This window comes from Rhipicephalus microplus, chromosome X (assembly GCF_043290135.1).
Source record: "Rhipicephalus microplus isolate Deutch F79 chromosome X, USDA_Rmic, whole genome shotgun sequence".
NCBI classification, from domain to species: Eukaryota; Metazoa; Arthropoda; class Arachnida; order Ixodida; family Ixodidae; genus Rhipicephalus; species Rhipicephalus microplus.
The window spans coordinates 24,773,329-24,796,384 of NC_134710.1; the positions used below are offsets into that span (position 1 = coordinate 24,773,329).

At 46.7% G+C, this 23,056-nt stretch overlaps 1 protein-coding gene across 6 annotated transcripts in view; it reads left to right on the plus strand.

Moving 5' to 3' along the window:
• Ae2 (anion exchange protein Ae2) overlaps positions 1 to 23,056 on the plus strand; it is a 289,588-nt gene that overhangs the window by 78,174 nt on the left and 188,358 nt on the right. For 4 of the 6 annotated variants that reach the window (XM_075881985.1, XM_075881984.1, XM_075881990.1 and 1 more), the window contains one exon: positions 21,592 to 21,671. The gene's annotated coding sequence lies outside the window, so the exon portion shown is untranslated. Of the gene's footprint in view, positions 1 to 10,758; positions 10,879 to 21,331; positions 21,513 to 21,591; positions 21,672 to 23,056 lie in introns of those variants that run through there. The other 2 variants (XM_075881987.1, XM_075881988.1) reach the window with 2 other exon arrangements.

Genomic DNA, 23,056 nt, shown 5'->3' on the forward strand with positions numbered 1-23,056 from the left:
GACATATTGATGTGCGTAGTATACGCGATAATAAGAGCTTTCAGAAGCTACGAAGTCGAGTCATCGAGTGGCATTTCAGTGGGCTCCCAGTCACTACGGAATCAAAGGAAAGGAAGTTGCAGATGAGTTGGCGAAAACCGCTCATCATTATACGCAGACCCGACTCATTCTTGTCTCTCAGTGTGCTGCAAACGAGGCGGAAATGTAGGCCCGTGTGCTCAGATTTGGGTGCACGTTAAAGAACCCCAGGTGGTCGAAATTTCCGGAGCCCTCCACCACGACATCTCTTATAATCATATGGGGGTTTTGGGACGTTAACCCCAACATATCAATCAATCAATCAATCAATCAATCAATCAATCAATCAATCAATATGATGCAAACAACGTTAAGGACGGCGAAACGTGAATTGTTCTTCTCTACCTGGTTCAGAGACAGAACAAATAAATCGATCCTATATGCTGTTGATCCTAATCTTGAGAGTCAATTAGATCCTCATCTCCTGAGGCTTATCGACACTCTCATACATCGCTTAAGACTGGGAACTGCTTTCAGAAAGCACTTCCTATTTCGGATTCAGCGTTCCACATCGTCACCATGTTCGTGCGGCCGCGACGACGCGGCTATATCTATCGCCTGTTGCTCCACTGTCCGAAACACGACACACACCGACGGTGACTTGAACTTAATATACGCTAGATTTCGAGTGAACACTCACGTTGGATAAAATACTAGGCCCATGGTCATCTAGAATAAATTGGAAAGCAACAAAGGTGCTGCAACTTTTTCTCGAAGACACACGGATTTGTGACCACTACTGAGTGGACTAGGTTAAAAGTGAGCGTGGCGGCTACATGTTCCTTCTGCACAAATTAGAACCTTTGGACTCGCTTACGTAGGATTATATATATATATATATATATATATATATATATATATATATATATATATATATATATATATATATATATATATATATATATATTCAAAGCTGTGGTTTGGCAGGCGCCGATGTCTAGATAAAGGTAGAAGCTACCTTTATCTAGATACTCTGTTTGGTCCCTTAATTTAAAACGACTTCCCAAGCGAACCTTGTACTAGCTTACTCCTCATCAGCGCCACGAATCAACAACACACTTTCCCGCCATTTCAACATAATCAGGCAAAGCAAACGACTAACTTCTATTTTCGCGAAGCCACCTCGCGTGGTGTACCGCAGGGATAAAAATCTGAAAAACATTCTTGTCAGAGCAAAGACACCCCCCCCCCCCCAAAAAAAAAAAAAAATTCAATCAGGGTGCCATCCCTGCGGAAAAGCTCGATGCATGCCCACAGATGGTCACAACACGTGAATGCAAAGCGAACTTCTCGGATTTCAAATTCTGCATAACTGAAAGCCTTAATTGTGACTCCAGTAACGTAATATACATGCTACATTGCAACATCTGTGGACAAGAATATATCGGCCAAACAGACACGCCATTTCGGCTGCGGTTCAATAATCACCGGTACCACGCCACTTCACTGCCGAAGCTTCCTTTATCTAGACATCTGCGCCTCCCAAACAACAGTTTTGAAAATATCAGCGTAACTCTTTTGCAGTCCGGTTTCTCAAACAGGCGCGAGCGCGAACAGCATGAGGCATATTTTATTTTCAAAATTAGAACATTAGTAGCCGGCATCAACGAGGACGCCGGAAGACTCTCCTGCCTCCGATAAGTAAGCCAGGAGAAAATTAGTGACAGATTGATAGCTGGAGACCATGCTTGTTTTTTCTGACTGACTCCTACGTGTACACTGTCCTTTCCTGTTTTTTTTTTTCATGCACATACAAAGTGTTTACGTTCGCCTACCACTTGATGACCATTGAAGGGAAACGGACGAAGATGAAAGGTAAAGAGCCGACCGACCCATTAAGAGGAAACCCTTTCCTCACGCACGCCATTGCGGACCCCTTCCGCCACCGCGGCGACAATCTTGGGTGGCCCGACACACGTCGAGAACTGACCAGCACGGGACAAGAACCGGATGTGGACGTACACCGACATTTGCTTTCGTGCTCAGTGTTCACAGTGGTTTTTCTTCTTTTTTTCTTTTCGTCTTTTTTCTTCTCTTTCTTTCTTTCTTTCTTTTTTTAGTTCTCTCTCACTCTCGCAAACATCTTTCAAGGTGAGAGGGACGCGGCAGCAACGAAGTTTGGAAGTTCATGTCAGTATAACTCATCCCCTGATGAAGGGAGGAGCCCTCCCGAAACTGTTGGGAAATAAATATATTTATCTTTGTTGACAACGCTCCCGTTGTGCCATATCCAATATATATGAATATATATATACTATTGTGATTCTTAATTCTTTATTTGTAAGAATCAAAAGGAAAGGGGTAGCCATCGCCATCTAACGATGACTACCCCTTCGTTTATTTTTGATTTCCATAATAAAAAAAAAGGCCGTTCTTGTCGCGCGTTGTTAACCGATTCGAAATTCGCGGTCGAGGAACGTTTATATTTTCGTGTATGCAAAGTCGACTTTATCCAGGTTTTTGAAATGCACGGAATACTAGGGGCGCTCATGTATAGAGCAGTGCAAACGTTTAGACGAATAAATAACAGCGCCTCTGGCGTGCAGCTTCTCGGAAAAGTTGGTTGTCAAAATAATCTCCCCTGCCTGTGAACGCTGAAGAATGTGTTGGAAAATCGTCGAAAGAAAATTATTCGTCTGTTTACACATGCCTCTAATCACTGGGCTTTCAATAGTTTAGGGGCCTCGGCTCAGCCTTCGACGCGTTGGTCGAAACCATGGCGTGGTCGAAAGGGATGAATGGACCTTTCAGCGCGCATGGGTGCATTGCATGATTGCTTGAAATACGAGGCGCGTAGACAAAGACTAACGAAGACACGGACAGTTTTGTCTACGTTATGCGCTCGTAATCGTGAATCGCCAACTCGTTCGCCCAATCAGCCGTCAGCCATTTTGACGATTGCACTATATGCCGTGATTTGAGGTGCGTTGAATCAGCGGATAACTTACGAATTATAGTGATGAAGGAATGAAAAAAAAAATCCTTAAAAAGTGGTTGTGTGCTTTAGCTGACGTTTCGACAAGTGGACGTTTTTTTTTTTTTTTTGAGGCTAGAACAGTTTTACTCTTGAAGAAGACAAATTCACTTCTCGGAATGTCGCTTCTGTAGCACACAGACACACCCTGTTTTTTTTTTGTTCATCGCGAGGTTCCATTTTCTTTTTCCTACCGTTTTTCTTTTTTTTTGCAATGAGGGAAGAATGCTAAGAAGAGAATACTTAAAATAGGTAGGAATCGAGAAGGTAGAGAAACTGCAACGAAGTTACACATTGCGGTGGTATACCAGCCAACTCCAAACTTCGGTGAGCTATCCAAACAAACCTTTGAACCGCCACCACCACCCACCACCGCCACTTACACCACCCACCCACCCACGCTGGTTTTTGCCCAAGCTATATCTCTGTACGTTTTACCCCACGGTAGCTTGGGGCAATTTTTCCAACTGTACGGAAAAAAAGCGAAAAAAAAGGAATTTTCTCGGAATTGTCCTGATTTTTTTTTTCGCACTTCGCTTCTCTAGGCGTAGGCACGTACCTTCCGTCTCCCCAGTGAGAGAGTGGCGCCGCGTCAGAAAGTCACGTGTTGCAACGGGCAAATGGGGCCAGGCCTTAACGGGCGCCGAAGAGTTGCGCTAGAAAAAAAAAGAATAAGAAAGCGTGGACCATAACGATGTTAACCCCGATGCTACTTTGGCGACGTGGGCGGCTGCCTTGCGTAGCTACAGCCTAGCCGACCAGAAAGGGGCCGTCCAGCAAGCCCGCGATGCGGTTGTTAGGCTAGGCCTCTAATACCCCTGTCACACGGGCACCCGCGAAGACCGTTTAACTCCCTCGTCCTTACGACAACGAAGATGCGGTCCGTGTCACACGGCCACCCTTACGCAAACGGAGGTAAACGGAGCATTTCGCAAAGGACGTTCAACGATCTCCCTTCGCAGCGAAATGAGGTACTCTCGTCCCCAGCAGTCTAGAAGTCAGAGAAAAATTTCGAACACTAAGTGGCCGCAGTGAAAGAATAATACATTATGGCAATATTAAACGCTCTTTCGTTGTAGTACTCATTCACAATGCGTGTTTGTTTACATATATTTACGCTCGCCAGAGTTCACTTACTCTCAACACCGATGCCCTACACACCGTGCCTCACGAGTCGGGCCGACCGGCGCCAGCCGATAAACGTCATTACTCGCGCAATATGGTACCACTTCCTCACGTCGTCCGCTGTGTCACTCATGGCTGAAGAACACAAAATGTGCGCTCACGAGGCAAGGAAGCATAAGAATTTTCGTACCAAGCATGTATACCGGCAAGAAAACAACAAAAAGCACAATGTGGCCAGCGTCACTAGCAGCATTGCTACATTTAGCAAATGCGTTTTTATTTGAAATTATTTTTAATGGTTCGTCAGTCGCATACTTACTTAATAGTGCTTTTTTGTAAAAACCGCATAACAAGGATTCACAAAGAAATCAATAGAGATTAAATTAGAATGCTTTTCCGAAAATCAAACAGCGCCAGCTGAGCCCCCTCACGGCAACTGTTGCAACCTTGTCGTTGCCGTGTGACACTGCCACAACTCCTTCTCCGTCGAACCCCCTAGGGGAGATTTACGTTGACGGTGTTCAACGGAGTTCGGTGGTGGCCGTGTGACAGGGGTATAAGTCCCTATACGTGGGAGCCCTGAGCGCGTTCGCGTGCTTTTTGCAGGACAATAATAAATGTTATTCCATACATTCATCTCCCGCTGAAGGGAAGCATGTGTAGATGCGAAGTAGGTGGCGCTAACGCTTACGCTGGCGGTGACGTTGACGGTGGCGCTCATCAAGCGAAAGCCAAGTAAAGACGCTTTTGAGTTAATTCCGAACGCTCGATCCAGTGCCTACATATGCGGGGTGACTAGTGATCGGTTGTGCATCGCGAGCAGTCGGTTTTTTTTTTACTAGCAGACGCTGTCTGCGTCGGCCTTGCGAGGCGAGAGAGGGGAAGGGGAGCGACAGTTTTGTGGATGCCATCTCCTGGGCCGGCGCGAGCATGCGCAGTGGGGTGTGGACGGAGGGACAGCGTTACACAGGCAAGTCAAAAGAGCTGCTTCGCATCTAACAAATCTAGGCTTCATTTTCAGAACAGGCGCACTCGCGTGTGCGCTGCGGGTCTCCTGCAGTTTGGCAGCCCGGCTAGCTCGCCTGCACTGCGGGGAATCCGCAGGTCGCGATGGTGGCGGTTGCAAGCGGCTGTTTCGGCTTTGTCCCGGCAGCCCATCGGAAGTGTCCGAGCCGTTTATACCCCCGCGATTAGCGGAAGCCAGCAGCTCGTATGCGTGCTCGTGTGATCGCCGTGCTCTGCGGTTAATTGCTGCCTCACGGCTACTGCCTATACTCGCTGTTTCTCCGGAGCTGGGTGCGCCCTCGATTCGGGGATAATATTACTCGCTCCCTTACTCTGTAGTCCGTTCTCTCATTTTCGTGTTCACGTTTTGTCGCTCATGCACTCCTCTTGTGGCTGTTCATTTTCATTATTTTGTTTCAGACTCTTCTTGTGTGTGGTTCTAACGGTGATTCGACCTTGAGAAGGATCCGCTGCACTACTTCGCGACACTGCTTTCTCGCCTGACGACACGTGCTGGTCGTAACGGCCCACTGCGCCCTCCTCGACCGCTCTCCCCCCCCCCCCCCACTTGGCCGTACAATAAATATATATAAATAGGCCATTTCGCTGCTGTTTATGTGTCTATAGCTTTACCATTGCCCCCTCCTCCTCTCTCTCGCTGCCGGTTCCTGAACGACCCTCTCGTTCGTTTCATTCGCTTTCTACAGGTGTGAGAGAGAGGCAACGCGGCGACACGACCTCATCTCGTGGACACGCATACACCACAGGTTCACACACGGCTAACGATCGTTATTTGTGCTTTTTTTGCGAAGATCTGGCTTCTAGTTGTTTGCTAGACATTCCGGTTGTGGGCTTTTGGTTGACTATGATTGCTAACTTAATGTGTTTTCTCGCTATCCTCTTCTTAAATGGGACGTAACAGCACGCCAAAGCGCAGGGTGACGCCTCTGTTTCCAAAGTTTCGTTGAATTTACTCTGCGTGCGAGGTTAATTATTATTATTATTATTATTATTATTATTATTAGTAGTAGTAGTGGTAGTAGTGTAAGCATTTGCTTAACAGCTAATAGCCTAAGTATGTAGATCCCGTTCATTATGAGGATGCGCGCCGTCTTTAGGGACCACTGAACTCTACACCTTCCAACACCAGGCGTGCGCTTTGAAACACAAATTTATCTGCAATGATGGAGTCCAGTGCAAGCCATCATTGTCGTTTGTGTCCCCTATAAAAGTAAATGAATGGACTCCCACCATGCCGCGTGACGTAACCGCTCAACACACTTAATTCTCGTTTGTTTACTTGTAACGCGTTGCCCCACTGAAAAAAAAAAAAGCCGTTTCTTTAATGCCATCTTGAAGGGGCCATGACACAAAATTTTCGATCATGATCTGTGTTGTGTGGTTTGATTCTTGTGCACTCGCAAATAAGCTGGCGATATTTTAGTGCATTTAGTGGAGAACTTAGTTTATAACTTAATATATTTATAAAACACGCCAATGGTCTGAGAGTCGGGCAACGCTGGCGCACTCGCGAGTCGTGACGTAACAAGGAGCTATAGGTGTCAGTAGTGCGAGCTTCTGCATTTCGGCGAACGATGTTGTTCCGGGATTAGCTGCGCGTGAACTCGATATGACTTATTCAGCTTGGAACTGCAACGGACCCTCTACATAGCGTTCGCTGAAAACCACAAATTGCTAGGTGACCGTGTCATAGCCCCTTTAATGTCAAATATGTGTTTAATCACGTACACAGTACCGTCAAAACTGGGGGATTTCCCCGGAAACGAATGCCTCCGGTTCCCACAGGGGGAAGCTGTTGACATCGTGTGCCTTCCAATCGGCGTTCGATGGCAGCGTGACCCGGCGACGTTCGTGTGACGATCTGCCCGTTCGCTCCTTGAGACCCGGTTTGTCGGCTTGCCTTGCTTCGTCCGAGTACCGCTACACGGACTCGAGCAGGCCGGTGATGCGATCTCCATTTCGCGCGTTTGGTTCCTTCGCATAGAGCGCCAGCGTCCCGGTCGATTCGTACTTTCGGAATGCTTGCCCGCTTTGCCGGACAGCCGCCGCAAACGAATTAATCAGTATAGTACGCGGCGGTTGGACGCGACGTGCCGTTGACGTAAACCCCTGCTGCATCGTGTGATCCCGTCGTTGAGCTGGTGTGCGCACTGACCTTGGCTGTGCGCGGTGGCAAAGCCCTCGGGATTAGCTCCTGCACATAAGCCACTCACTGACCGAATGAAAAACGGCCCCTGCACGCGCGACACTGCGGCTCGGCTCGCAGTCGGCCGATCTGTAATGGTAGCTCGCCCCCATTGGACGCCTTGTTATGTGGGGCGATCGCCGTGTGGATGGAGATTTATTACTGGCATTTCTTTTTTCACTGGCTCCTCCCTCCGAATGCTCTCGGCGACAGCCGCCCGCGATGAGCCGCCATTTGCTAAGTTTGGGCACATGTGCTCTTCCTACTATGCGGTCTGATGACGACTGCTTTGGTTCTCCGTGACCTTCGCTGATTGGACGCGCATTTGTTGGTGAGTCCCCTCCCTCGCTGTCATCTTCGACCGATTATTTAGGCTACGTGCTTCACCGGTCCCCGTATGTCGCCAGACTGCGGTTTCGTGCAGCTTCCCAAACTGCGTGTCTCTGGCGCGTCCGCAATACTTAAATCATCCGCTCATACCACATCTGAACCTGATGCAGGTTGAGGATTACGCAATGGTTACTTTTGTTTGTTTGTTTGGGGGCGGGGCAGCGAAAGCTGTATATGGCTAGGAGAAACTACAAACCCTCCGGCAGTGCATGGTGTCTCGAGTGGTCTCCATTGCCTGTGTTATAAGTTACGTCGTTTGCAGCGTCCTACCCAAGCACGCGTGCCATTGGCTACGTCGTTAGTGACGTAAGCCGTCCATACCCTCTCCTTCCTCGATGATTCCGTCGCGCCGGGCACGCGTGAGTTTCTCCCGTATCCTCCCACATGGATATGCCACGGAAAACTCTAGAAGAGCGCTGACCGTGGAAACGTGAGAGGGTTCGCATTCGCCGGGCCGATGGTGGAGTCCGGGCTCAAAAACACGCTATGGAGGCCGAGTGCCGGCAGGAACTGCGTACCGGTGATTTGGGAGCCTTCAAAGATGCGATAAATTGCGAACGGAAATGCAAGCGCCGGTGGCAGGTGGATCCTGAAAACCACGCCGCCGAGTTATCTGGCGATGTCAAACGCTATTTGCAACTACGCTACTGTAACTACGCCGTGCTGTTGCGGCCACGACAGCGTCAACGTTGTGACTGTGGGAGTGCGTCCACCGAGGCGAACGCCCACTTTCGGCGGGGGTTTCTCCAGCGCAGCATTTTGACTTCGGCTGCGACGTCTGGGACCGCCTGTCGTGCAAGAACAACCAATGTGATTAACGGATTTAGAAACACCTTTAACCGCTCATTACACTGCTCCATGACCGTGGTCATGCGATTTACGGCACGTGAAATAAACACTGTGAGAAACGTCAGCCAAACGTGTGTTTAACCTCATTAAGAAGCACGAACATATTGTGAGAGGCTATTGCGAACATTGTGACATAGTGTGAACCAGTAATTGTGAAAGGCTTCAGTGCCACGTCGGGCTGAACCCACCGCTAAACACCGTTGCCGCACGTTTAAGCTTTCGATGGTTAGCCATTTGTGCTTGGGTGACGATTTTTTTTTAAGGGGTGAAGCTTTTTCCACCGTGTGCTGTGCGTCTCGTGTTCGTAGTAATGGCCAGCTCTTGTTTAGTCCTTATAATATCCGCTGGATGGCGTCACTTGTATGTGATGAATACATGATGAAATGATGCGAGATGGCGGTACTTGGAGTGTTCACTAGATGGACGGATGGACGGATAGAAAGGCAGACGAAGGGATATACAGACAGACAGACAGACGGACGGGCGGACGGACGGACGGACGGATGGATGGATGGATGGATGGATGGATGGATGGATGGATGGATGGATCGATGGATGGATGGATGGATGGATGGACGGACGGACGGACGGACGCTTCGCCTCACTCATCATCATTCACTCCGTGGATATGCTGTGATTTTTTTCTTTCTGCGATGCTTTTGACCGTGGGTTCAAGAGCTGTAGACCTTTACTTCGTAAATTTGCAGAGTAAGGTAAAACAAACAAAAAAACGTGGACAGGAGCGAAACGAAAGACACTGGTAGGTGTCTGTTCTTTCGTACGTTTCTCAATTATTGCTGTCTTCAGATCCCGGCTGCGGCGGCTGCATTTCCGATGGAGGCGGAAATGTCGAGGCCCGTGAGCTCAGATTTGGGTGCACGTTAAAGAACCCCAGGTGGTCAAAATTTCCGGAGCCCTCCACTACGGCGTCTCTCATAATCATATGGTGGTTTTGGGACGTTAAACCCCACAAATCAATCAATCAATTATTGCTGTCCTTTGTGCGTGAACTAAACTTATTTTCAGTGGTAGACCAAACAATACATTACGACCTTTCAGCGTTCAGATATTTCATTACATGATGGACACAATTTTCGGGACTAGTCCAGAAAGGGTGTCGACTTAAAGAGAAAATGTCTAAGAAACGTGTTAGTGTCTCTGAATATCTTATTAAAATTACCCGCGTTGCGCTTGTGCGTTCCTTCGTCATCATTTGCGGCATAAAATGGAGTCTGCTCTATGAAACGACTTCGCAGATAACAACCGAATTAAAAAATAATAATAAAGACTCTTTATACGTGAATATTCCAAACTTTGTAATAAGGAATTGTGTTGTGACTATTCGTGAACACAATTTTTTTTCGAATATTTTAAACTTGCTGCACGTGTCCGTTAAAGCCTATAGCTAGAGCAGATTTGCGACTGATGGAATCCTGATGGCCGTTCTTTACAGACGGTGCGCGGCTAGTTTGGCTAACCCGCAGTAGTGCGAGCTTGAGCTTGCCAGTCAGTCTTGAGTGCGTACGTGAGCTGCTGATTGACTCATGATGTTGTGTTTGTGTTTCACGTAAATAACACTCGATAATGTGCATTGTGATGAGCGACACTCGCTAATGCTTTGAACATACTCGGATGTGTATATCGTTTTGCATTAATGGTGAAAGAGGTTGCCGTTTCTTCTGGAGGAATTCTGAATTTCATGCGCGTTTGAGCTGCCCGATTGGATCTCTGAAGTTACTGATATACAAGGCCGCGGAGCTCGCTTTGTTCCCATCGCGTCGTCTAATGGAGTCGATTGAGCATGCAGTTCCTTCTACAGAGGCGAGCGTGGATTCCCCCTTCGCGTTCCTCGATCGGGTGCAACCGGCACTCACTCCACCCCTGCGGCATGGTGTCAAGGCCGAAAAGGGTGCGTTGAAACGTCCCGCCGGTGATGAGTGACTCCCTGCAGCTGAGCTGATTTTGTTTTTCCCGCTCGCCGAGGCTGTCTGACGGTGCGCCAGCCGGCGGCGCTATCTTGAGCCCCGCGTCGCCGGCTGCCGGGTCTTGTTTGCTTTGTTTAGCTACTGAGCCGAGCGTCTGGCTGCTGCGTGACTGCGTCGAAGGTCGGTGGGCGGCGTTTTTTTTGTGTGTGTGAGTGTGTGTTCGCCGCAGCGAACGGAGCGGCCGACTCCGGCGGCCTTTCGGAGGACCATTAGGGGCCCGCGTGGAAGGGTTGATGCCACCGCGGGCACATCGACCTGACGGACAGGTAACCGAGCTCGACGCGCGATTAGCGGAAGCGGGAAGCTTCCGTTTTATTGCATCCCGCTCGTCCCCGTGTTTCTTGCCTTTCTACGCGAGCATTTTCACTGGCTTAACCGCTGCTTTCCGGTGTTTACTGCGGTTGCCGTTAAGCGCATCTTGTTTGCGTGCTTCTGTCACGCAGTCGAAAGTATGCGCCGACCGAATTGATTGGAGGAGTAGATGGTCGGAGCACAAGAGTCACAGCTCCTTCCGTCGTGTGTGACAAAAAATAAGGCAGCGGTGGTTGCACGTGCAACCACCCTCTTAGCGTAAACGTCGTTCTCGCGGTGTTTTTATACGTGTACAAGGCTTCGAGTGCTAGCGTACACTTAACGTGGTGTGTGAGACGTCGTGCAGCCACTGTTCAACGTGCGACCGGGATTAGTGACTGCACTGCTTCTGACTGTAGCGTACGATGGGACCGCTATAGTACTGTCCATCTAACCAGTGCGTCGGTGATTATTCGGCTTGGCCCGTATTGTGTGAAGCAATATGTTAAAATTTCCGAAAAGTGCATCATCTTGGTTTCGTAAAACTTCCCCCTTTGCCTGTCCTCATGTGTGCCCTGTATTTCGCATAGCCGGAGCCGCGCGCTCTCTTATTGTCGAACATAGATATGGTTGATGCCGACAATTGCACGTGGTTCTTTCTTTTCTTTTCTTACCGCATGCGTTACAATGAATGCTTATAGATTGCGTGTCATTGTCACACTGAGCAACCATCTGAGATTAACTTAGCTTGCAGGTGGTAGGGAATTTTCTTTGTATGCCAGGTGTGCAACCAAACCGGATTTCAGCGGCTGTTCGAAGTAAAACAAAACCAATCGTTTATTTTCGGTTCTCGTGTAGGAAAATCGTTTTGCGCGAAGCTTTCTTTTTTTTCAAGTTATTGTTTCTCTGCTTGCAAGATTAACCTCACTTACTATATTTTTGGTTAAAAGTTTCAGAAAGGCATAGAATTGATTGATATTTGGGGTTTAACGTCTCAAAACCACCATATGATTGAGAGACGCCGTAGTGGAGGGCTCCGGAAATTTTGACCACTTGGGGTTCATAAAGGCATAGAAGTCACGATGACTAATCTGATCGCAGATTTAGATTAATAATCATGGTGTCTATACAATGGAACTGGATAACGTACCCCCAGGCGCCGACTTGTCATATTTCAAGCACAAAACAACAAGACGCGTTTTCTCGAACTGTCGTACGCTTCAATGCTGGTCGAATGAATGTCGCTCACACTTCATTATCTTCGCTGGTTTCTAGTTTAATTTGTGATACTTTTAGTACAGGCAGTCCCACGCGTAAAGTCGTGATGTTGCATACGATTCAATGTGAGCGCAAATCTGTTGTTTTCTTGTTCATGTTTAAGATGTATCTCGTAGGCGTCTTAGGAAAAGCTAAAAACATGGCATGCCTTCGCGTATAGATGTCAGACTCTTCCCAGGCGGCGCTGCGAGAAACGTCGCCACCAGCGCCCTCATCGCCGCCCTGGCCATAACTGGGTAGTGCAAAGGGAGCCGTCTGCAAGCGAGCGTGCATAGGCCCTCCTCGTTTGTTGCTGTTGAGGCGCGGTTTACTGAAAATCAAAGACCTGGCAAGCTCCTTACATCAATCCAACCTCGCTTCACTAAAGTAGGAAGCTCATAAAAGCGAACTGTGGGTACAATGCAAAAGATGCTTCATTTATTTCGGTGTGCTTGCGACTCGAAATTCAAGTGCACGCTCGAGCATCGCATGACATCGAGTTCGAGGCAAGTACTTTATCGTTCGTTCTGCAGCGCCCGTAAGTGAGTTAAATTTGAGCATGCACATGATGCCAAAGCGATAAAGTGCGTATAGGAGAAATGTATTTTACGATCAGTGGTATGAAGCTCGCTTTATCCGGCTCGAATGGACCCGGTGATTTTCGCCTTTGCAGTTGCGTTCTCAATACTTCTATCGCTTCCTGTGCGTTAGAATGTTATTTTTTATGGCGCATCCTAAAATGTTCTGTTGACGGTTGTCTTCCGTTTGTATACGTACTGCGAATGGCGATATACGCGTGTCCACTTTCTTAGTGAACAACGAAAGGAATTAGTGAACAAGGAAAGGAAAGACCGAGGCCATCGAGATAGCTCCGGCAATCGCATAGACAAGAAAAACATGATTGTGGCTATGACAAACATTTCGCGATTTACCTGTATGACGTACGTGTTCGCATTCCCTAGTTAAAACCGCAACTTAGAGCCTTCAAAGCTTATACGTGCACGATGCTATGTGGAGGCGACCACGATGCCCACCGTGGTCAGAGGCTCTGTTGAGCTTCTTAATTAGTTACCGCGTTTCTCGGTCAAGGCTGTTCAAAACAACAACAGGAGACCTACATTATCACATTTCCTCCTGCGACCGGCTACGCGAGTCATTCGTTTACCGAACACGTTCGCAATGGCCCGTATCCAGCGCTCTCGCCGTTCTGCTTCGCCAAAGCTATATACGGAAATCGGTAAAACTGAAGTCATTTGCGTCCGTGGCAATTCACAACGCAACAGTAGCGTCTACCGAGGTTTTTTTTTTTTGTAGAGCACCGAGGCTGTTGCGTCTGCTCTTGTTTTCGCTGTCGTTCTGGTGAGTGAACCGGCAAGCATTTCATGGTGGTTCAGTGACGCGTTTGACTGGCGGAGAAAACTTCGTAGCTCTTTTTCTGAGTGTTCTAAACGCAAGCACACCTAATATTAAGCTCGATCGCTGTTTCGCACGGGCTAGTCGCACCTGGTTGCGCCTCAAACTATACAGGAGAGTCGGGCTTTCCACTACCCAAAACTGCGCCGACAGGTGGCGCTACTTGTCTGCAAAACTCTAGAGTCTGACGTTTCTGTGATCGATGTGCCATCCCATGTTGGGCCATTCACTGCGCATTGTTGTTTGGCAATGTGCCTTTTTCATCGCACCATTTGCGAATTATCACGAAAAATGCCTAGCCCCCGATATTCTCTACTGACAACATTGGAGGCCACTGACCCCCAGTTTTGATTTCGGCTATCTCCACTAAAGGCGCTGTTCGGACCTGAAAAAGGCCCACTGAAGCCAATACCACTGTAACTGTGTCATTGGCTTCTCTGAAAAAAAAAGTTTGCGGGAGGAACAAAGTTTGAAGTGGATGCTGTACGGCGTTAATGCAATTTCACTATAAAAAATTATGGATCCCTAATTTTTCTCTGCGGGTATAATCACTAGATTTGCACAGATGTTACCCTATGTTCCGAGGATCTAGTGAATGGTGTGGCATGGACAACAGAGGCGGATACTTCGGGAAGTCACCATTTTCCCATCTTTGTAAACCACCCTAACTTGTGAAATGATCACATGAGGCGATCCAGCAAACTGACAAACTAGAAAGCATTTCGGTACCGCCTAAAAAAAAACTTGCGACTGTTGCAAACTTCACTGAATTTTCGCAGGGTAATGGGAACAGGTGTACAAAAAAAAAAAGTCTGGATTCCAAAAGCTTATGCTCTTGTTGATGGAGCGTACGAACCTCAAAGAGCCGTCAAATGACGTTCGGAAAGGGCATATTGACGCAGCCGCAGCCTAGAATCATACAAAAATAATGTTCAGAAAATTCACATTTTAATGTGCAGATGACTAGAAAATATAGGTAAACTGCGCTGGCGTAGATTTTATGGCACGTTATCTCCTCACTCACCTGTTTCGAGAATTTGGCTTGCAATACGTGCATTTAGCGGCTCGCTCTGTACAGAGCGTGCCATTTCGCCATCTTGCTGGATAGTCTTGGACAAACGGGAAGTAGGGGCTGCAGATGAACTTTGTTAACTTAACAGAAGGCCTGGTTCTTTATCACAATGTGCCTTATTTGATAATTCTGTTGTGCTAGCTAACCAGAAAATTAATACCTGCTATTGGGTCTAGCATCATCAACGAGACCCTGTATTTACATTAAGGGAGCTGCAATGTGCTATATAGCGTCATGTAATTAAAGGTTGGCTTTTGGACCGGATGGAATTACGCGCAATATACTAAAAACCCTTGGGCCAACAGGCTCAACTATTCTCTTAGATATTTAGAACAATATATGGCACAAGAAGTTGTACCTGTGTCTTGGAAATCGCTCGAATCATTCTGATCTGGAAACTGGTTAAGGGACCTTTGAGCCTTGAATCTTTCGGCCCCATCAGTCTGAAAATTTGTTTATGTATTGTAATTGCGAAATGGATTGATGCGTGACTTCAGTGATGGTGTGAAAGAACGGATGTATTGTGGAACTCCTTAACTAGTTTTAGAAAACAGAGATGTACAGTAAGTACAATACTTGACATAGTAACGTATATCGAGCATGGACTCGGCGCCTGCGAAAGTTTGACGATCGCGTGTTCTTAGACATCAAAAGGTCAGTCACGCTAATCATTCGCTAAGTATGTTAGAACTCTGAATGTCTGGCTGGTTTTTGCGGTAGATCTCTAAATTATCAGGTCGCAAAATACTCATTCAGACGAGCGAAGGAAAACAGCGCTGTACACGAAGTCAAGTAGGAAGTGCCAACGGGAAGCGTATACGCAGCCCCTTTTCTTTTCAACTGTGTCATGACTGATTCAGCAAAAAAGTGTGCCTTCTCGGTTGAGATTCTCTTTATATGGAGATGATGTGTGCATTTGGGCATCTGGGATTGAGGTTCAATCAATTCGGATGGCATACAGAGGGCATAAATATCAATTACCACCTTCTTAAGAGAAAGAGTAGTGATTCTGGTGCACACAAACGAATGGTTCTGGTGGTGTGTTGCCCTTCACCGGGAGAAAGCTGAAAATTTTCAATCTCACTTTAGAAGGAGAACCGCTAATGACTGTGACACAGCATCGATTTGCCGCATTAATACTTAATCGTCAGCCATCATGGGCACCGCACATAAAGGAAACTCGAAAGTGTGGTAAATGCGGTTGGGAATATACTCCGCAGACTTTGTGGTACATAATGGGGTGGATCTATATAATATATGATCGCTGTTCTCAATGCTTCAATACGACAAAAGAAAATGCCTACTCTGCAGAAGTATTACACGGCCTTTACCGTACTTCAGAAGAGCGACTTCCTAGACCAGGGAACTGCGCGTCTGTCCAGTTGTTCGACGAGCGACATCCAGCAGCCTACATTAAAGGGCTCGTTTTCCTTGTTAGACACAATAATAATGAAATCTAACAGACAACCAGCCTCGGAGACTTGTCAATCACCCGTCATGAGAACACTCGAAAGATGCCGCCATTTCTTTCGCTTACAGAAAGAGCCCCCCATTGACACTGGAAATTTTACGAAGGGATAAAATCATTGTTAATGAAAAAAATACAGAATAACTTCCATAAATTACCAAGGAATGAGCTTTGAAATATACTATCATCCGTGGCTGCTTACAACACCAAGCATTGAATTTTCAGTAGATGGTATCATCAGAAATAAGAGACATGACCATTCAAGCTGCTCAACAACATAGCGCTCTACCAGTTACACATGCGGTGTCCAGGATACACACATTTTTACACAGATGGCTCTAGTATTCCAACCTCTTAGACATCAGCGTTTATTATACCATAGCTTCAGGAATCGTTTAAATTAACTCGCTCGACGTCAGGTTGACTGCTACAGCTGAGATATTCGCTATTCTGTTTGCTATCAAGTTTATGAACTCTGCAGCATACGCGAGAAGATGGGTATTTTTTAATGGTTCTCCGGCCGCATCGCCATCACTTTCTAGTACAAACACGGCAGTAATCACTGATATAGTGTAACATACGAAACACTTAAAAAGCTCACAAAAGCAAGCCAAATTCAGCACGACATCAAATTCCAGTGAACACCTGTAACATTCCGGGCAAGGTGCCGATAAAGCTGCACGACAAGCACATTGTAAAGATGCTTTTGTTTGTTTACCAATCTCTAAATATGAATTGTGGAGTGTTATAAAGACAATTTTTCGAATGAGTAAAACTGCTTGGTTTGACCAAAGCACAAAGAGCTGTGATTCATATCATATTGACGCATTCATTCAAAATTACGCTAGCATGCATGACATAGAAGTACGGAAACACTTATTCACTGGTTAAGGCTAGGCAACGTATCCACAAAACATTTCTCACACATTGCTGGCAAAGCTCAAATTCCGGAATGCGAATGTGGATTTGTGGATAAAGATGTATGTGACCGTCTTATCGACTGCCCACATCATGACACGCCGAGACGCCGCCTTGAATCGGAACTATTGACGCTAGAGCGCAGGCCATTCAGTGTCAAGAAACTTTTGGGCCTTTGGCCAGCCGGATCCTTACACTAAAACTCTAAAAGTGTTACAACGTTTTTTGTTTTTTAGAAACACAGCGAGATATCTGGTAATTACTAAGAAATAAGGAAGAACTTTCATTCATATAGCACACGCACCACTTGTTATACGCAGTATTGTATGGCACGCACCCATAATGTGCGTGTGCTGAAGGGCACGAACGAAATACTGTGAAGTTTAAAACCTTACTAGAAACTCATTTTACAACCGCACCGTCGTAGTTTCTGTGTAGCCAGTTACCTTTCTCTCATTTTTGTAATCGTACTATTAGTTGTATAACGAGTTATGTTTTTACTATTGCCATGCAATTTCGATTCTTGAATTTTAACCTACTTTATGTTTGCGGTGTGGAATTGCTTCTGTGTATCCTTGTTCGACCCCCCCCCCCTTATGTAATACCCCGTCAGAGGCCCTTAAAGGAAAATAAATGATGATGATGAGGATGATGATGATGATGCGTCAACTGATGTCCACATGAGCGAATTCATCCCCATAAGAACCAGACGTGTGTACTGTTGTGTTGTGCCGGTTGGGTTCAATGACAACCAGATACATTATTATAGAAACATTATGGATTGACTTTCGGACATTTGTTTACACGTTGTGATGGTTTTGTTTGATATGTCCTTGTCCGTGTGTTTTTACATATGTGTACTTGTGTCTTATTTTCCATCTACTGCTCCTTATTTTTCCTTTAGTATGTATGTCCAATATTCACTCAAGGCTAAATAATAACCGGCGCCTTAATTGTGCGCCAACATCTCCTTATATATCATTCAATAAAAAAGAACCCCAAAATGATATAAGGAAGTCAAGCACTGCTTTCTACAGCGTTGCAAGTTTGACTGTTCAGGCAGCATGAAGATGACGTCGATGAGATTCATCATCATCATCATCATCATCATCATCATCATCATCATCAGCCTGACTACCTCCACTGCAGGACAAAAGACTCTCCCATGTTCCGCCAGTTAACCCGATCCTGTGCTTGCTCCTGCCAATTTATACCCGCAAACTTCTTAATCTCATCTGCCCACCTAAACTTCTGTCGTCCCCTAACCCGCTTGCCTTAATCCAGTCAGTTACCCTTAATGACCTAATGACCAGCGATTATCCTGTCTACGCGCTACATGTCCTGCCCATGTCAATTTCCTCTTCTTTATTTCAGCTATGATATCCTTAACCTCCGTTTCTTCCCTAATCTACTCTGCTCTCTTCTTGTCCATTAAGGTTACACCTACCATTTTTCTTTCCATTGCTCGCTGCGTCGTCCTCAATTTAAGCTGAACCCTCTTTGTAAGTCTCCGGGTTTCTGCTCCGTAGCTAAGTACCGGCAAGATACAGCTGTTATATACCTTCCTTTTGAGGGATAGTGGCAAACTACCTGTCATAATTTGAGAGTGCTTGCCAAATGTGCTCCACCCCATTCTTATTCTTCTAGTTACTTGAATCTCGTGGTTTGGCTCCGCGGTTATTACCTGCCCTAAGTAGACAAAGTATTTTTTTACAACTTGAAGTGCACTACCTATCTCGAAGCGCTGCTCTTTTCTGAGGTTGTTGCACACTACTTTCGTTTTCTGCATATTAATTTTAAGACCCACCTTTCTGCTCTCCTTGTCTAACTCCGTAATCATGAGTTGCAATTCGTCGCCTGAGTTACTCAGCAATGCAATGTCATCGGCGAAGCGCAGGTTACTAAGGTACTCTTCATTAACTCTTATCCCTAGCTGTTCCCATTCTAGGCTTCTGAAAACCTTCTGTAAGCACGCGGAAAACAGCATTGGGGAGATTGTGTCCCCCTGCCTTACACCCTTCTTGATTGGTATTCTGTTGCTTTCTTTAGGAAGCACTACGGTAGCAGTTGATCCCCTGTAGATTTGTTCGAGGATGTTTATATATACTTCATCGACATAAGAAAGGAGATGACAAGGACTTGAAGAATTACAGGCCGATCAGCTTGCTCTCTGTAGTATACCAGCTATTTACAAAGGTAATTGCAAGAGTAAAGAAAACATTAGAATTCAATCAACCAAAGGAACAAGCAGGATTTCGAACGGGCTACTCAACAATCGACCACATTCATACTATCAATCAGGTAATAGAGAAATGCTCAGAATATAACCAACCACTATACATAGCCTTTATAGATGACGAGAAGGCGTTTGATTCAGTTGAAGTATCAGCCGTCATGCAGAAACTGCGGAATCAGGGCGTCGATGAAATATATGAGATTAGTTTACATTAATTTGTCTGAACTTTGTCCTCCTGGCTTCGCATGGGGTTCGTGACATTGTAGGTAAATTTATTTTCTGCGAAATATTTTGCTCTGGGGGAGAGTAATCGCAGTGAATATGCATGGGCAGTGAGATCGATTGCTTTGCAGTGTTTGAAAGTGATTGGGAACTTTTTTTAAAGAGCAGGAATAACCCCACTGGCACGTGAAACTCGACAAGCTCGTAATTTCTCATGTCTATCGCGGAGAAGAACGATCTATTTATTTATCGATTTAGAGAGTCCTCTCAAACTGTAGGCATTGATTGGGTAAGGTGGGCATCACAAAATAAATGATCGCATATAATAAATACATATTATCATACAGGATGAAGTGGCTGAAAGCAGAAATATAACCGTTCTTGTACATTCTATTATTGGCTAACAATAATTCTGGAGGCAAAAATAGCAAAGGAAAGGAGTAGTTCGACGCATTATACAGAACATCAAACTGATACAGTTTGAGAGAACATCAACAGATACCTATCGTACACGCGTAGGGAATTCAAAGTGAGAAATATTAGAGTAAAAAAAAATGAGCAGGAAGGAATAACAAACTCTTATGAAGGTTCGAAATAGATTGTTATTTCTCGCCTGTAATTTGTCACCGTCGATGCGCTATATGCATTTCCTCTGAAATCTGGCATCGTGGGCCCGTTTAGTTTGTGGCATAAAGACGCTTTCCTGAAAGAAAAAAAAAAAACAAGGAAATGGAAAAAGAAATCCTTGTGCGGCCGCATCGCACTGGGCGTGCGCAAGCTGCGTGCAAATGGATTGCAGTTGCGGACAGAGCCGGCCCTTCCCATTTGTGGGTCTGCCGAGAGCAAGGGCTTGTTCCATGCGACTTGAGGCTCTTATCGCTGAGGACAGGCCCCTTGCCACCGCTACCCTTGCTTCTGGACTGCTGCTCGTGTTGCTGACGACCGTGCCACTGCTCACTTAATCTTTTCTCTTGTTTCCACTTTTCTCCCTTTTCCCTTCACCGCAGGCACTGCGCCGTGCTCCCGACCGGGTTGCAGAAATTAGGTGCCTTTTCTCATCTTCTAACCACTACCACCACCACCACTTGAGGCTCGCTCTATCGTTTGCTCCTTGAATGCACACCGTTTTGGCTCTCATCCGGAACTACTCAAACGCAGTTGGTGCGTGGCATGCGGTGGATTTAATTAAAAAAAAACTGTGCGCATAATGACTCGACGTCACGCATCTGCCACACGCGTGTAAAACCGCTTGTCACACACGGGGACGTTCCCGTCCCAGCCGCCACCTTGCGTACGTGTATGTTCGGAATATCGAATGATTGATGTGCTGACACAAGCAGCGGCTGCCTCGATTTATGCGCGGTTTCATTTGTCCGTTAAGAACTTATTCCGTTACCCGCTTCGACCGGTCCGGCGATGCGTCAATCGCCAAAGCTGCTATTGTGTGCGGCGCGCTCTCACTGTCTAGCGAATACTGACTGTTTTAGGGGGAAACCCGGCAAGGCCGGCGGCTTGCCTCCGGCCGTGCTCGCCTCTTCTCTTTTCCTGGTATGCGCCCCGATTGGCAGCGGCGGCGATATCTGGTGCGGGCCGATATTGCGCACTCTCTGGGGACCCGTCGCTCGCGGCATGCCTCCCCCCCCCCCCCCCACTCTCCGGCGACTGGCCATCGGCGCGTGCCACCGGTCAGCCTGATTGCGCCGCTGATCCTCTCCTCTGAGAAAAATTGCTCGATCGTATTCAGCCCCACGTTCGCCTTCTCGCGGATGTTTATGAAATCTCTCTCAGCAGAAACGACTCGCTTGGCACATCACGTGTCTTCTCTTTTTTTCTCTCACTTCTCGTCGCTCCTTCGACAGCGCGGGACTTTCTTTTCTCGATTCCGCTGCAGTCGCGAGTTTTCTCTCGGTGGATGCAACGTGCGCCGCCGTCGCGTGTGTGACGCAACGACGCTGCAAGCGGACTGCGACGGGTCGATCCTCTCCCGCGCGACGATGTGGTTTTGAGGGGAATACTGTTCCGCGTGTGTTTTTCGTGCATCACTTGCCTTCGCGTGCTGTGCGAAGAAGCTGAACTTGACGGTTTTGGCTCTCCTTCCGCAGGCGCCGACTCGCCGCGCGAATCTGCAGCACCGACCGAGTGACGGACGAGCAGCGCACCATCTGGGCCCATCTCGCAACAGGTACGGCTTCTTCTTCTTCATATACTGCCGAACTTCGCGTTTTTTTTTTTCCAGCTTGGCAGTGGAAGCCTCAAAACAACGCTGCGCGCTTCGCGAAAAAAACGGCGTGTCTCGTCGATCTTTGCACTTTTCATTGTTTCGTCGCATTTTGCGTGCGCACTCTTCCGTAATTTGCTTGCGCTTCAGGGGCGATCCGCTGAGCTCGAGCAAACAGTCTGGCCGCTGATGTTTTTTTTCTCCCGAGCGAATTGTGTGTTTGCTCCTGAGGCGCACTTTGCTAACCGAGTCGAGGCACTCTTCCTGCTGAGTTGCGGCCTTTGGCAACTGCAGAGACGAGGTGTTTTCGTGCTTTGCCGTCCTCTGTGTCCGAGCGATCGGCTTCAGAGTATACAGTTGGCAAATTCATTTCCCTCCGCGTGTCTTGCCGTTTCGCCTCCAGCATAGGACACTTCTGTCGATGCATCTGTAGAAGAGTGTCAGTTCTGTTTCAGACCGTATAATAGGTGACCCGAAGCTGGCCTCACGTGCGTGGTTGTCAGAGCGGGTAAGTCCAGCTTGACCATAGATACCTTCGTCTTCTTTCGGCCGTTCCACAAATGGAGGTGCATTCGTTTTTACAAATATTTGTTCCACTGCTATCACCAGTGCTACAAGTGGTGGTGTTACCGGTATGGCATTACTTTGCTTTTTTTTTTCGTACCATAGAAACATAACTCGTTACCATTTTTAAGCTGTAACGGGTAACGTGAGCTTCATTTTTTTTCGTGACTGAATTGTCACATTTCACCGTAATAATAAATACAAGCTTCGCCCTGCCTGTTATTCATCTGTGTCACGGAGTGGCGCTTGGCGGGTTTTATTCTGGCTATATGTGTGTTCTCGCTGCTAATGTAAATACCACATCCCTCTTGAAAATGTTACTTTTGGCTAAGCAGGGATGATTTGGAAGCTTCGCTTAAATTTACCAGGAAGCTCAAGTTTTTTTATCGAAAGCTAACGACAAAAACTTCAGCTATATATGGGATAATCACATGCATGCCTGAAATACGCCGGAAGTGATTTACGTCACGTAATTAAGCAATTGTGATAGGGTATCTACGCAAATTTGCTGCGGGTTGGACAGCGACATTTAGTCTGCTTACATTTAGTCTTACATTAGTCTTACATTCATTCTTACATTACATTCTCACATTACATTCAGTCTTACGGAGCTTGCATTTAGTCTGCTTCTACGTTATCTCCCCCCACCCCCATAGTGTCGCCATTGTTATGGCAAATAGTCACGTAGGCTTAAAAAAGATATGTTTTGCTTGCGTCATTAAGGGTTTTGTGGGCATGTTTGTAGAATGCCCTTTCTTTAATGCAGATCATTTCTTAGTCGCGTG